The sequence below is a fragment of the Molothrus ater genome, chromosome 3 (assembly GCF_012460135.2).
Source record: "Molothrus ater isolate BHLD 08-10-18 breed brown headed cowbird chromosome 3, BPBGC_Mater_1.1, whole genome shotgun sequence".
NCBI classification, from domain to species: Eukaryota; Metazoa; Chordata; class Aves; order Passeriformes; family Icteridae; genus Molothrus; species Molothrus ater.
Window position 1 is genome coordinate 66099997 of NC_050480.2, and position 16438 is coordinate 66116434.

Here is a 16438-nt window from a genome sequence, read left to right on the forward strand (position 1 = left end):
ATTCCAAAAATAATCAGTATCCCATCATTCATATACTTTTCCTAGTGATAGACATTCATGAACTCATGGCATGACTTTCAGTATCATCTCTGAATTTCTTTCACATGCAGGATATTTCCCTAGAATAATAATGTAGTTTTCCAAAACTATATCTATGACTTCATAGTATATTAGATAAGAAACTAATACTAGAAAAATAATCTTTGTTGCATTCATTTCAGAGAAATAAATATGTTATTAATTAATAAAATATATCAAAAAGTTATTGCAAAAACCATTACAGTTGATTTATCTGCCATATTCCAGAACCTCCTGTTTTTTTATAAATTTTATATTTTAATTTAATTATTCTACAGATTACCAGATCTTATCACAGTGTTCAGTGTTGGATATGAACAGGGTGAAGGGTGAAGTTCTCCAAACTGTATGTGAACAAGGTGCCTTTCACTGTGAACTTCCAAAAATACCTCCTCTTTTTTTTTTAATTGGTCATGTATTCAGAACATTATCACATCTGTGGATTTCATAGGCTATGTCAGTGTGAGCATTTTACATGAGATTAAATGCTTAGTCTCATATTTGAGTCTTTTCCTTTCTTTACATATATAAACCACATCATACAGGCATATATTCTATCTCAAAGGCATAGAATTTTCAAAATATGTTGAACTGTTGCTGCTTTAATATTTAATATTAGTCTACATATATATATGTTTATTTATTTATTTATTTCACTTTAGGCATTTCCAGTGTATAAATTGGAATAAAATTTTTTACACTTATCTATCAATAAAACTCATTATTGTTTACATTCCTGTAGATTGTGCAGTTGAGCAAATCAGGCTTTCATCTAGCTGAGTTATTGAATTCACCTTCCTTTTATATATCTGGGCATTTTCATTTTCCAAAATAAGGTGTTTACAACTATTTATAAGGAGAAAAAAGATAATGGGACTGAAAATGTTCAAATATCCAGTAAAAAAGGACACTACTCTAGTAGTAGGACAGAGATATCTGTACTAGAAACGGACAACATCTGTAATTTTTTAATATGATTGAAACCACAGGCTTCTCTCTGATAAGACAGACACTATTTCATAAAACTTTCTCATATATTTGTTCACACACCTGTCAGTTGACTATGTGAACAATAACTGAAACAAATTAATTTTTTTTTTAAATTATCCATAATTAAATCAAATTATAATGATTTCCAAAATAAGAAATTTGCTTTTTAGGAAATTCTTTCACAACATGAGCTTTAAAAAGTATTTTAAAAGCAAACAAGGGGGAACTCCCCCTAAGTTTTACTACATCCACCCTAAGGACTCTTCAGGTATTTCTTGCATCTAAAATAAGAGAACAAACGGTACACCTTTTCTATTATAGTGGGTATTCCACAGTATTTGTTTGTTACAGCACAGGTAAAAAGAGAGTGCTGCAGATCCCATTCCCAGTGTGGTAAGAGGAGCATGGTCCCATCATCAGACTACTGTTCTCACTAAACACAGAATCTCTGCCATGTTTTTGGAAGATCTTGAGATGTAAAGATTTGATTTATCATACAAACAGTTAATTGCAGCTTCTGCAGCATCCATGACAGCAATTCCATACAGAAGTAAAGGTGAAGTCTAGGGCAAGATGTATAAGCTACTTTATAAGTTTCTGGGACAATCTGTACATTTGCGGTCGGGTGGGAGGACCTGCAGTGGACACCTTTCTCTGTGGCATTAATATGAATATCTATAATCAAGGAAAAGTTTGGAAAGGCTCTGAGGATGCCAGAAAAAGGGCAGAGTGTCAACTCAAAAAAAAGTAGTGATTCTTTTCATTCAAAATATCCTGTACGGCTGGCTGGACCTGTAGGTGCCAACTGACTAAGCATAATTTATGAAGCAGAGTTTGTGTCTGGATTGAAAGAGAGGCAGAGGAAAAGAAACCAGATCTGCAATCTGCTAGTGATAGCTGCATAATTTTTGCTACCATCTCAAGAGAGCCTGTGGCGTAACATGGGGGAGTTTCAACGTGCAACCAACAAGTGAACCTAGCTCAAGACTGTATTATCCCCTGCACCAGTAAGGAAGCTAACTCTGATGCTGGGCCTCTCTCTGACCATTGCCCCTGGTGTCTGTGATCTGAGGTAGGTCCCACCTGGGGTGAGAACATGGGAAGACATCAGGCTCTCCAGGGTGACGACTCTCCTGCGTGTGATCCTGTGTGTGGCATGGGCTGGGCTCCCAGCATGACTGAACTGTAGGAATCCCTTTGAGATGCTCAGGTAGGACAAATTTTCAACAGCTGCCTTGGTAGCTAATTAGTCTTGTCCAGGCTTTGATATTTGGTTCAGTCAGTACATGATGAAAAGACTTATTTACATATTTTCCACCTGTCGCCTGTTTTTCTGTCATCCTAGTGTTTCTGAAAGTGTAATATAATGCCAAGGTTTCCTGGAGTAAAGGAGTGTTTGAACCAGTACTATTTAAAGGACTCCAATTTTATACTATTAAGACCCAAACTAGATGACTCCTAATTTTTAATTTTTTAACTGTATTATATTTTCATCTTACTTTTTCATGCCTTTTCTTTCCTGGGAGGAATTCAGAGAAGTCCAATGCAATAGCAGAAGAAATAAAAGCACATCATCCTAATGAAAGTGATTTTTTCTTTCAATTGATATTGAATGAGACATCCTGCCTTTGCTTAAAAAAAAATAGGACTAGGAAACTCAATATGTATCTTATTCTTTTGGTGTCATTTGTACTAGACTATACTAATCTGATTTTAACCTCAGAAAATGGTCATGTCAGCCAAGAACTCAGTTGTGTCCTTCTTTTCTCTACAAACTTTTGTACTTAGATTTCTTTTGCATATTTATAACCCTTCAGCAATTGTACACAAGTAACTGATATTCCTGCTAAATCTTGGCAGCAGATGAATTTGCATAGTGAGTTGGTACTTGAATTTGTGAAGGAAAAAATAAGAGGCAGGAAAGGACAGGAAATTATTTTTGTGATGTGTTAAAGTACTCTAAAATGACCCAAAACCAAACCATCCCCACAATGTGGAGCTTTCTTACAGTCAACTACACACTGTGTCACTTGACATGTCAGTGGGCTGTAATTTACCACAGAAATGTAACCTGCCATGCATTAATAAATAAAAATGCATAAAATATACTTTCTTTCCTTTTCTGATTTTCTTCACCCTCTATAAAAATGCTGGGCTTCATTGTTTTGTGTATTGAATCTGTATACAGGGCTGATGGTTATGTCACTGGAAAAGAGCTAAATGTCTGCTTGTCCCTCCAGATGAATGCTGGATCTCTTCAGTATTTTGCACATGTCTGCACAGTTCATAATGTCATATGCCCCTGTGACTGACTGCAGCCTGCAAAGTGACTGTCACCATTATGTTATTGACATGCTCACCCTCTCTGGCATGGGAAGTGTGCACTAGCTGCATTTAAGGTAGAGAAGCTGATAATTTTTTCAGCTCAGAAGCTAGTGGTGGAGGATCTCCTCCTATCTAAATATTGAGGGCAGATATAACCGCAGGGCAGCAGCACAGGCCACCCAGCCCTGTGGCACAGAATAACTTATCTCCCCAACTACCAGCAGCTCATCTTCAGATGGTGGCAGCAGAAACTCACCTGCTGTGGGTCTGTAGCAGGCCAGAATGGCCCATTTCCATCGAGTTGGTAGCATCTTCTGGGTGGAAAAGGCTGTGTTTGCTTGTCTGCCCTAGGAAATCCCAAACACCTCTTTTCTCTTTAAGCTGTCAAGTCCTTCCCACTGGTGAGATGATGGCGTGATGAGAAATGTGTGGCTTTGCACTACTGAGCCTGGAAGCAGGGACTCCTGCTCACATCCAGGGACTCCTGCTCACATCCAAGGACTCTTGCTTCCACTTGTGTCTGAAGTGCAGAGTGGGTGCACCTGGGGGATGGGGGAATGTTCCTATCTCAGTGACTGGTTGTGCATCAGATGAGAAAGGCAAGAGAGCCAATTAGCCAGAGAATCCCTAGGGTGTTCCAAGTTTATGTTTGAGTTTGTTAGCCAGGAGTGGCTAATTTCTTATTAAGTAGTTTTTAATTTTATGATGTCTATGGTAGACAATAGTTCCCCAATAAACCCCTTAGTTGACCTTAAATGCCTAAATATGTACTTTAGTGGTTTCATTTGTTCTATAGATCCTCTTAGAAACATGCAGAAGGGTTTTTTTTAGACATTAAGTTTTAATTTTTTAATTCACATATAACTTTCCATAATCATGTAAATGTAAGTTCTAATTAACAGTGTAGAAATCAAATTATTCTGTTAATCCGTGACATACCATTAAATTTGATATTTTAACCATGATGAACTATAATTAGATGAAGTATAATTAGATCAAAATAATATCCTGAACATTTGGTATAAAAAGAAAAATATATGGCTCTGTACATATGCACCATTATGATAAATTTATTACAGAAAAACAAAAGCTAGTTTATTCTAAGTTGGTTTAGTGGTCTTGTTCAGAACATGGCAGGAGAATTTAAATGAGTTCTCAGTTTTACCCACATTATACATAATGAAACTGTCAAATTGAATCATTAGTATACTAATTTTGGCTCTCTTAATAATCCTTTTTGTATTGTATATTCTTACACAATCTTACAATGATGGGGAATGTATATAATTGTTGGGTGCACTAACAGCTTGTCTGTATAAAAGGAGAACAATTTTAAAAATAACCACTACTTTCAGATGTGCAGTTTGAGAAACCTTATTTAGTCATCCAAAACAAGAAGAAATTAAAATCAAGGATCATGATGTCAAACAGTAACTTACCTTTTTACCAAGCTTTTTACCAAGCTGTAAAGTAAGTAGTCATATAAAAAATGGCAAACTCTTAAAATTACTAGGAAGGCTTTGAAACCAAGAGCTCAAACGTCACAACCAGAGCACTTTGTTTTCAGCCCTCTCATAAGGGTGCATTATGATTCAGACTTCAATAATGAGTGTGCACTAGTTTTTCTGAAGGAATCTTGACTCATCTGGCATGGTGATTAGAATGGGCTCTCCAGTGAGCAGTGCTTCAATTCTATTTTTTTTCTTTTTATTTTTTACCTAGTGAACCCTTGCCTTGTTCACTTCACGCTGTTATGGTCTTATTTTGAAGATAGAAATCCTGAGTTTCTCGTTGGTTTTTTTCATTGTTGAGATTTGGAAAAGTCACTAATTTAATTATTAATTTTCATATATCCTGAAGAGTAAACAGGTAACCATTAATACATTTTTGCAGTTCAGAACTGAAGTTCATCTAAATGTTAGGACATGAACTCATTTTTGCTGTTCAGCTTGAAATTCTACTATTCATACAGATATGAAGACCTCATAGGGAAAACAAAAGAACAAGGTGGAGAAGATGCCTGGTTTCTTTCATATATATAAAAAAATCTTCTGAAGAAACATTCCAGTTGTTCAAATGTTCATTTCCAGAATATGACTCATTCAAGCAAATTTCTTACTTTTAAAACCATAATCAAAGAACTGATTTTCTTTTAAAAAAATACCCCAAATGAAAAAAAATATTGAGAGCTCTTGTTTATGAAATGTGGGATTCTGGGATGGGGGAAGTTTGTGTATGTGTGTATGTTAGGAGAGTGAAATGGTACTTCTCCAGTCCTTGAGGAAGCAACAAACCCAGAAAATACATGAGAGCTGATGGGACCATGGTGATATGTTGGGGTGATATGCTAACACTACTAGAGTGGTGGTCTAACTTTTTAAATACAGATTGGCTCATTTATTTGGGGTTTTTTTTTGTTTTTAATTTTTTAACGCATGTCTATATGTCCATAAAAATACTAACAAATAACAAATGTAGAGATTCATAGAAGATCTATATTGAAGATCTATTATCAGTTCAAAATTCTTGGAATTAAAATGACAGGACTTTCTTCTCTACATTTGAGTGATGTATTTCATCAATAAGCTGGATGTATGTAATGCATGTTTGCAATAATTGTTTGCGATTCCCTTGTTTCCACATATCACATATTAGAAATTGCTACTTTATAGGGCTTTTCTCCTACCAGAAGTTCTTTGTTCGAAAGAGCCTTTTGTTTTATTAATTGCAATATCAAATTCCAATTATTACTCAATTTGGATGCAATTAAAGATTTTTTTTTAATACAGTATCTTTGCATACTATTGTTTCTAGTAGTTCATCTTTGTGGTTTGGTTTGGTTTGGTTTAGTTTGGTTTGATTTCCTACCACCATCCCCAAAGGAACTAGTGAAACTAAGCCCCAGTATGGCACTTTGTTTTGTATTCATATGGACATTCTTTTACAAGATCCTCAGCTTCTAGTGTCACAGGAAAAATATGCTTTGCTACTTTTTACAAGAGCAAGGATGTTAAACTCTGGTGTCTTGGCTATGTTCCTGATTGACTAATTAATATTCTGCATAGTTTCTCTAAAATTTCAAATTAAAAGATTGGTTTTTAATTTAGACCAGTAGCAAGCAGAGTATCATATATTGCCCTGCAGAAAAGGCTGCATTTCTTACTGCAATTTAGTATCATGAAGCATTATCAGCTCTGAGGGAAAATAATTGTGGAAGTGTTGGTGTGTTCCAAGAAGATAAGTTTGTCTATTCAGAGCAGTGCTTACCTGTTGCAGGATATCAGATCTTTGATTGTAAATTCTAATTCATGTAAAAAACAAGTTGTAAATGAGTCATGTGTAGTACATATAGTACAGTAACATGACAATGTTATCACATAAAGATAACCAAAATGGATTTGAAGATTCCTGTGACCTTACTGACCCCTAGGAGGACAGAAGTAATCAGAGTCCTTGGGAACAGATGTGCTCAAGGTTGTTAAGTGGTGCTCTTGACTTGGGTGGAGATGGGGTGATGCACACACTTGCCTCTCTATTGAATGTCACAGCTGGCCTGGGCAGATGAGAGCATCTGGTGCTCCCCCTGCAACGCTGCTCTGCAGTCCCGTTACCACAAGCTCTGTGTTCTGCTTGATTCCCACACCTGTCACTTGCATAATAGAACTGAGAATGACCCCAGTGCAATACAGAAACTAAATTATGCAATCCATAGCAGCAAATTTACAGTTTCAAAATCCAACCATATAATTGCATAAATAGAGATGGAACTAAAAATGCAGTACTGCAGCTGTGTTTCATCTTGTGTTTTAGGAGACAACAAAGGATGAGTATGCCCTTAATGAACCAGCTCTCTCTTTTCCCACTCTCTTTTATCTCTCTCTATAAGTACTCAGTAATCTCTCTGTGAAGGTGTTGAAAATCAATGTTATATTTGATTATATTCAATGTTATTGAGCCTTTTCCACTGGTATGAGTAGGATGAAGAAAATAGTGGCTCAAGGATCTTTATTAAAAGAAGTCTTGTGATGTGATTTTGAGAGAAAGTGTTTCTGATACGTCTCAGGGTCGTAAAATGCTAACCAGGCCAACCCTGTGGACATACCATGTGTTTCTGAATTACATAGTAACCCACATCAAGATAACTAGGATCAAATTGAAGTCAGATACTGAGGTCAGTATCTGGCTTCTGAATTTGGGATGGGCTTTGGCTGGAAGATTACAGATGATCTCTTTAGGACATCTGCTTCCTCCCTCTTATTGTGTTCTATGCTTCCAAGCGGTTACTGTATCTTTCCTTGTCATACTTGAGCCAGAACAATCAATCATCCTGGATATATGTAAAAAATATAGCAGCTTGGGCTGCCAACCCATTGGCACCTGAATTTTCAGAGCTTTTGATATACTCATTTTATCTGAGCCAGTCTCCAAATGGCAAGGTCTAGTCTTAAATCAAAATCACATAATCCTGGGAAACTGAGTGTCTCACCTGCTTTAGCACAACTAGATGGCTTGGTCCTTGTCTGTCACCTCCCCCTTTAAAGAACACTGAGAAGACATTGATTTGAGGAATAAATATCACTGGGAGAAAGAGTTTGAAAACAGCCTTGTAAGAAAAAAGGATAACATAAGAAAGGCAGGAGGCCATTACATGTCTGGGCAGCACAGCCTGCCATGAGCTAGTTGCTTCCCTATTTGGAGAATGAAATAAAGTAGAAAATAAAACTTGGGTAAAACAGCACTTTTCTGGGCTGGTAGTGGTCTTTTGAGCAGGGGTAAAAACCTGATGGTGGAGGAAAAGCAGAGGTCCTGTCACTACATTATACTGCAACTGGCTTCTGTCCTAGCCTGCAGCAAGGCAGGATTATCAGCAGGATCAGTGAGGCAAGGATAGACCACTGTTCCTACACATTATCTCCCCAAACCCCAATGACCCTTGTCAGAAAGTTTTAGTATCTTCATGATTCCTGATGATACTGTGCCTTTTTAATATCAGGGTTTTGAGACACCCAAGTACATTACCCTGTAGTTATTACCCATTGGTCAGAGCTGCTGTCTGGAAGTCATCAAAGTAATGTTCAGGCTTGGAAAAGCCCAAAAAAAAGTATTTACTACAACATGTTGTCCTTTGGAAGGGTCATTTATTCAGTGCAAGTGTCACAGAACTCTTTCTCTACACTCACTCTGTCAGGATAGCAAGAGAGAGAACAATATATTCTTCCAGTACAGATATAAGTACCTAGTGTCATCAATTCCCCATATTGTTACTGAGTCTCTTTAAAACTCCAGCCTCTTGGCACTGGTTATTACTGGGAAGAGTCTGGTGTGGATGGCTGCTGGAGCCTTGCTGCAAAACGTGGTGCACAGGAAAGCTGGGATACAGCCAGTGTGGTGGCTGGCATGGGAGCCTGTCTTTTGGGTCACAGAGCCTGTGTAACTGATAGCAGAAATAATTTACCAGAGCAGGGCTCTGCCACTGGAGTCAGACTGTGCCAGAGTCTCTGGTGGGTCTGGAGACAGATGCACAATTCAAGGATGCCTGTCACAAAGTATAAGGTTCAAAAGGACTGGTTCCAGTGCTCCAACGCAACTCATTCCTCTCCTTTTTTTTTGGGAGAGTATAATTATCTGAGTCGTATGCTACCATTATGTAGAGGAGATTTGCTGTGGTGGTCAGATTTTTTCTGTTGTATACCCAGTATTTGACCATATTTAGAGTTTTGACCATTTTTCCTTTAATTTTTAATTTTTTTTCTCTCGATCTAGAGCTTATAGTAGGTGAATGGTAGTGCTATAGGTCAGGCTATCTTTTCCAGGCCAGAACAGAAAAGGACAGACAGTCAACATTTTCTATGTGCCATAACTATTAGTTTTTAACCGTAAAACAAATTTATTTCAAATACCCTTTTTGAAGTTTACAGTAACAGACATATTTGTAAATATACACAAAGGGTATCACTCCCTAGAACTTTTATGGGCTAACTTCACTCCTGTGACATCCCTCACCATTGCCCCAGTTTCTAAAATAAATGGTATTTAGATATGTTCATTAAGAAAAACCAGATGCACTCATTGTCAATGAGGCAAATGATCTTACTGTTGAGAAAAAACAGATTTTCAAACCATAAGTCCTTACATAAAAGTATGCTTTTATCATAGTGAAAGTATTATGGGCTAATGTCTTATGAAAATGTAGTAAAAAAAAATCAATGTGTCTACAGTTTTGAAAGTTTCATAAAGTAGTTCACATTCTTTTTTATATGATGCTAACTCCAAGAATTTTGCAAGTTACTTTAATGATAGCTGTGATCATTGTATTCCATTATGTATTCAGAAACAGTAGTGGAATTTTGTGTATTAGTCAGAATAACTGAAAGCTGGTAGAGACATTTATGCAGTCCACAAATGCATTATGAAAGCACTTAATCTGAGGCAAGCACAATTGTATATGCTTTATTGTGTACTCTTTTAAATTCAGGTATAACAGAATATCTTCCCAAGCATTTAAAGATATTAGACAAAATTGAATATATTGCCTTAGTTCATCCTAATTTAAAGTACTAGTGGGGCTTTTAAGAAAAACCATTGAGGGTTTTTTTTGTAAAAAATTACTGGATTTTTTAATAAGAAAACTTTTGCCAGTGAATGCAGGAACTGTCATGAGGTAGTACATTAAGCTACAGCTTCTTTTAGCAAATACCTATTTTCTGAATGGCAATTTATTTTTCCCTCTGAGTTTGCTTAATGATGTTATTCATAGAGTGATAATTTGTCTCAGTGTGGGGCTGCCTGCTCCAGGGGAACTCAGCAAGGGCTGGGAGCTGCTGCCTGTCTCAGGTCACTCCACTGTGAGGTAGCAGCTTGTATGCCTATGGAAATTCACAAACATCTAACCCCCTCCCGAAAGGAATGTCACCCCTCAGTTCCTCTTGTGTTGCTTGGTTGTTTGTTTTTTATTTCAATACTAGGTAGCATCTCGAAACAGCACAAAAGAAATACAAAGAAAACTTCTATACATGGATATTTCCAGTTAAATATGGACTTTATGAGTGAAGAGAGTCTCTTCTGGCTTTTATGAATGCATTAAGTAGTTTTTTGACACTTCAATATAAATCTGTCAACAGATAACTAAAATATTAAGGAAGAGGACATTTTTGTTTACCAAGGTGTGTAGAGGCCCAGAAGGCTTGTTCATCACAAGGTGACAGTCCAAAAGTCAAAAGGCATTATGTTCATAATTGAACTAAAGAAGTCTGAATTTTGTCCACAAAATAAAACAAGCAAACGAATTAATAAATACAAAGCTTTAAATGTCTTTTGACATGTCTCTTCAAGGTCTGCCTTGTATACCTGGAGGCAGTGATCACATGTATGTGACAACTTCTTGATGCTGACACAAATATTACTTGAAGTGTTATGGCCAAACACATGTCTTCACATCTACAATGTCACATAATTTCTCTGATTTTTAACCCTTGCAGCTTAATTTTTAGTGGCAATTATTAAAAAAAAAAAAAAGTGAACCATGTTTTCACTGTTCTATCAGTCCTAGTTATAAGAAGATTAATAAGGGATAAGTATTTTCCTCTGACATTATGGAATAATTTGTATGTGGCTCAGTGGTTCATCCTCTAAAGTGGACATTGTAATACGATCATTGATTTTTTTCTAATGACTTTGAAGAGCCTACAAGCATAATGCTTTATTAGGAGGATGTCCTGGTTTTGTCTGGGGTAGAGTTAATTTTCTTCTTAATAGCTGGTAGAGTGCTGAGTTTTGGATTCAGTATGAGAATAATGTTGACAAAACACTGAAGCTTTGATTGTTGTTCAGCAGTGCTCACCCTAAGTCCAGGACTTTTCCCATGCTCTCTCAGTGAGCAGGTACACAAGAAGCCAGAAGGGAGCATGGATGGGACAGCTGAGTTGAACAGGCCAAAGGGATATTTCACACCATAGAACATGCTGATCACTGTATAAACTGGAGAGAGTTGGCCAGGAGCCGCTGATCACTGCTCCGGGATGTCTTAAGCCTTAGTCAATGGGTGGTGAGAAATCATCTGTATTAATATTATTAATATATTTTACTTTGTTTCAGTTATTGAACTGTTCTTACCTCAACCCACAAGTTTTACTTCTTTTTTTCTGACTCTCCTCCACAGCCCATCTTGTGGCAGTGCTTGAGTGACTGTGGCACGTAGCTGATGGTTGGGGTTAAACCATTACAGAGGAGCTGCAAGAACATATGAAATACAAAACTGAACAGCCTTGTTGGGGGAATCAAAATTGTCTCTCAATCTCTTCTGCCTTGCATGGCCCTTTGGAATTTACCATCTCTGTGTATAAACCTCCCTCTTTTACTCTCTCATTTTTAACTAATATCTCTGTTTACCTACCTTCAACAACAAAATAGTAGTACAGAGAAGTGCACAACTGTCTCAGCAATAGGCTCTAATTAATTTCTTTTTTTTTTTAAATTACACTTCTGCATCATTGTTCCTTTGGACTTTCTAGAGCACAGATAGCTGCTAATTTAGGTGGAAATGGCCTAGATATCCATAGAGATAGGGGTAGGGGGACTGGATCATAGACAGTTTTTTGAAAGCAAAGGTTTAGGAGACATCCTGGACCTATGGGTTTGCTTGCAGTTGCTCTACTAAGATGAATGGGAGATGTATAGGTTCAGTGACTTTGAAAATGAGGTTATATAATCTCTGCAGGGGTCCTTGCTTTTGTTCATGCTCTCATCCCCAGTGCCAAGAAGAAGCCACATGTGTCAAAGAGATTTTAGTTTCCTCCTAATACTTTGTGTCTTACATCCTTTCTTATCTTGAAATCTGGAGTTCACCCGTTGCCTTGGACTGGATTCTTCAGGCACCATGTTGATTATACAGTTACTTTTAGGCAGAAACAAATACATCTTCTGGGGGAGAAGAGTGACAGGAGTGTGAACTATAGCTTGTTCTGCTCAGCACTGAGGTTGTCTATAATGTTATCCAATGTAGCGATTTTTTATAGAATCCCAGAAAGCTGTAGTTTTTCCTTATTTTCCTATGTAAGAAAAAAAAAGTCAAATTACATTATTTCTAGCATAGAATTGTTGGGAAAGGCATTTTTCCTTTTCATTTATTGGTTTAGTCGAAAGCATTTCTGCAATAATTAATAATTTAGACTAATTTTAACTTGGTGCTTAAAGCCGATTGTTAATTTCTCTTAATCGCAATAATTGCTCGAATGAAAATTTCACAATGAATCTTCAAGTTCATTATAGATCAAGGACATACAGATGAATATATGCATTTGTTACTTCTGGAGAATAAAATTCTTATAGAAATTATCTCAATGCAGTTGTATAAAACGAAATTTAACAGTGGTAGTCCAATAAAGAAGTTTTAATATTTAAAGGAAATGTGAAGAGTTAAAATCAAGAATTATCTTTTTCCTGAGAGTATGGAGTGAGTTGGTCTTCATTTTCTTCCCTACCAGAATTATATACTTAAGTTCCAGTCAATTATATCTATGTGATGTCATTGCAGGCTTTAAAAGACAGTGGGGTGGCTGAGAGTTGTCTTGGGGTTTAATTTTGCCTTTGGAATCTTTATTACCAGTGATGATATGTGAAAAGGAAAGAGCACAGCTTGGCTTTTGGAAGCTGGGGAAAGTTTTGGCTGATGCTTAGGAGCAATAACATGCAAAGCCTTTGTAAACTGATCACAGAAAATGTGCAAATCCCTAGAAAACAATAAAATATATTTACTACATTTTAGAATCAAAACCAAGTTTAACTTATAGGTACTGCAGAGTTTGTGTTGTGAAGTGATTCTAAAATATTTATTTACACACCTTAAGCTAAAAAATTTATGGCTACAAAGAGCAAGATCATATTAAACAAAGCAACATGTTCCAAGTATTCCATTGTTCCTCACTGAACTCAGCAGTAAGAACTTTACTAAGAACTGGATCTACAATGAATAATTGGTGGCAGGATATTCTATAACAAAAGATTAATTAATTTTCCTAAGAAAATTAGAAGTCCTTAAAATAAAGCTGAAGATTTACTCTACTGAGATTGGACCAGTGTATTTTATGTGCTCTTAAATAAACTCCTTAATTACTGAGAGGACACTGCAGTTGACAGTGATGATAGGTGTGATATAATTAGACCCTCATAAATCCTCTTAAAAAGTACCAAAAAAAGTTGGTGTACTGTCCTGAAAACGAAATGCCAAACAGTTTGGATTGCCACCTGTCTTTGAAGAAATATATTAAGTGCACAGTGTCATTAACATTTTTTAAGATAAATATGCTAAAGCTAAATTATCTGCTTGATATTGAGCTAAAGATTTAACAGCAGGCATGTCCTATGAAAACCCTGGGCCACGGCAGAAAAACGTCTCCTCTTCAAACTCTGTTAAAGCATTTACACTTGTGACTTCTTCATGTTTTGTCCCTAACAGATGTGAGCTCTGTGAACTGATCAACATCTCCTTTCTGTTTCAGAGGCTCTGTAGTCCACTCATCACTTTTTGTTTGCTTGTCCCTATAGACATTGATTGCACTTTGCTTTTCATTGCTTCCCATCCTAGGTTTCCACTTTTCAACACTTGATGTGATTCCCTGTACATTCCATTCACCTTTTTCTTCCTCAAGTTTTCTTTCCCTTTACTAATACTCCCAGTGTCTCTGCTATCCTCATGCCAGGATTTGTCATACCTGTTCTCATGTACCCGCAGCTTTGTGTTCCCATGGAGAGCCAGGGGACTGTTTTCCTTATTTCTATGGAAGCTGCAATTTTTAATAGTGCCTGAAAATTACCCTCTCCTCTGTGGCTCTTTCACCTTCTAGTCCCTCTTTTCTTTTCTTTTAAAACTTATTTTTGCCTCTGAGAGATGCATCATTTAGAGCATTAGCCAACAAAAATCTGCAGGAAAGATGGTTAGAGCCAAGGTGGGAGTAGTTTTGCTGCAAAGTATTAATTTGTTATTAGTTCTATTCTTTGAGCTGAAAATAATTGGGAAGATGCTTCTAGCTGCTTAGGTAAATAGATGACAAACACTTAAAGTTTTTTATATTTTTTATTTTTTTCTTCTGAGAAATCAATAAATTTTTGCCCACTGATTCTAGAATTTGAAACAGGGATCACATGGGGTATGCAAAAGTGCATGGACAAAGAAATGCATAAGGTTCAACCAGATTTCTTATAAACATAGTTGGTAAGTAAGCAAAAGTAAATATTCCTGTCTACCTTCTTCCATTCATGAGTAAAGAAATAGAATGTAATTTAATTTCATTTTTATGGGTAGTTATGGTTATCTACTGAGGCTTGGTTCTCTCCAATGGATTTATGAAGCTTGCTCAGATTATCTTACTTTCTATGACCAGGTGTCTCTTCCATTTTTTGTTGTCTTTTATCTTGTCATTGTTATAGATAGTAAGATTGAAATTGATTTAATGTAACTCTCAACAACTGCAGTATTTTAGTTAGATGGTTTTTAGAGTTGAAGAAAGGAAAGAGGCATTTTTAGGGTATGATTCATTTGACCCTTTTCAGATGTCTACTTCAGGAATGGATGAAGCGTACCAAAGTTCCTCCTCCACAAAGAAAACCTAGAGGGACTAGACCAGATGTGAAACTCTCATTATTGTCTTTGCACTGACTTAAATTAAGAATGTCAACTTTGTGATTAGAATTGAATAATGAAATCCACTTCTGTATAGAGATAGCATACAAGTAATCTCTATCATCTAAGCCTTTAAACATATCTAGTCCAACACCCCTGCCAAGGGCCTGGACATCTTTCACTAGATTAGATTGCTCAAATCCTCATCCAATCTAACTTGAACACTTTCAGAGATCATCCACAGTTTCTCTGAAGAACTGGTTTCAGTGTCTCATCACACTCATTGTAAAGACTGGCTTCCTTGCAGCCAATCTAAATCTACAGTCTTTCAGTTTAAAATTATTGTGTGCTGTCATGACAGGCCTTAGTTAAAAGGTTTTCTCTTTCTTTCTTATAAGTCATCTTTAAATATTGAAAGGTTGTAATAAGGTCTCCCTGGAGCTTTCTCTTCTCCAGGCTGAACTCCAGCTCTCTCTTTTTTGTATTCCTAGGAGAGGTGCTCCAGCCCTCCGATCATCTTCAGGGCTCTCCTCTGGACTCACTCCAGCAGGTCCATATCCTTCCTATGCTAGGGACTCCAGAGCTGGACACAGCACTCCAGATGGGGTTTCACAAGAGCAAATTAGAGGAGGAGAATCCCCTCTCTCAGCCTGCTGGTCATGCTTTGTATGCAGCCCAGGAAGCAGATAGATTTCTTGTACAATCTTGAACATTATTCTTTGTGTCTTTTCCCACAAATGAACGCTACTTCCAGTGACAGCATGGTTTTGTCTAGGGGGAAAATGTTAGAAAAAGAATGAAGGATGAAGCAGAAATAGACTAGTAGAAATCTTCTAAAATCCAAAATATTATTTATCAAGATACCTTGTAAATAAAATCTAATACAATAAATCCAAAATAATTTCCAATGTGTCTTACTAAAACAAGCAGAACTTTTCAAAAAATGGCCTATGACAGTTTCTTTACTTAGACCATATTTGCCCTTAAAACAATTTGCTGACATAGCTGGGCTAAGAAGAAGTGAGATGTTTTCACCATGCAGAATGACATAAGTATGATAGCAACTTCCTGGCTATAGAAATGTTTCTTAAAAAGCAAAAAAAGCCAATTTGCAAGTACAGCTTATTCTATTCCTGGAATTAAACTCCTTTTGCTGTTGCTCTGTCTCCATGGTCAGGATTTACCAATATAAACAAATGTTAGGATCTGATCATTGTGAGATGCCTCTGCCTGAATTAAGGTGAAAGGGAGAACATATGCCAAAATCAACACTACAGATTTTATTTGACAGTAAATGTGAGGTAGAGAGAGAGATCAAAATAGGAAGGGGATGTGGAGGGAGGAGAGAGAGAGAGAAAGAGAGAGAGAGAGGGAGAGCTAGATTAAGCAAAGATGTCACCACCACATGGATTCCAATAGTGTCCTGTT

General features: G+C 36.8%; 1 protein-coding gene across 3 annotated transcripts in view; it reads left to right on the forward strand.

The window, feature by feature from the left end:
• HS3ST5 (heparan sulfate-glucosamine 3-sulfotransferase 5) overlaps positions 1-16438 on the forward strand; it is a 192138-nt gene that overhangs the window by 18452 nt on the left and 157248 nt on the right. The window contains exon 1 of one of the 3 annotated variants that reach the window (XM_036380452.2): positions 2108-2278. The exons of the other annotated variants lie outside the window; for them this stretch is intronic. The gene's annotated coding sequence lies outside the window, so the exon portion shown is untranslated. Of the gene's footprint in view, positions 1-2107; positions 2279-16438 lie in introns of those variants that run through there. 3 annotated transcript variants of the gene reach the window in all.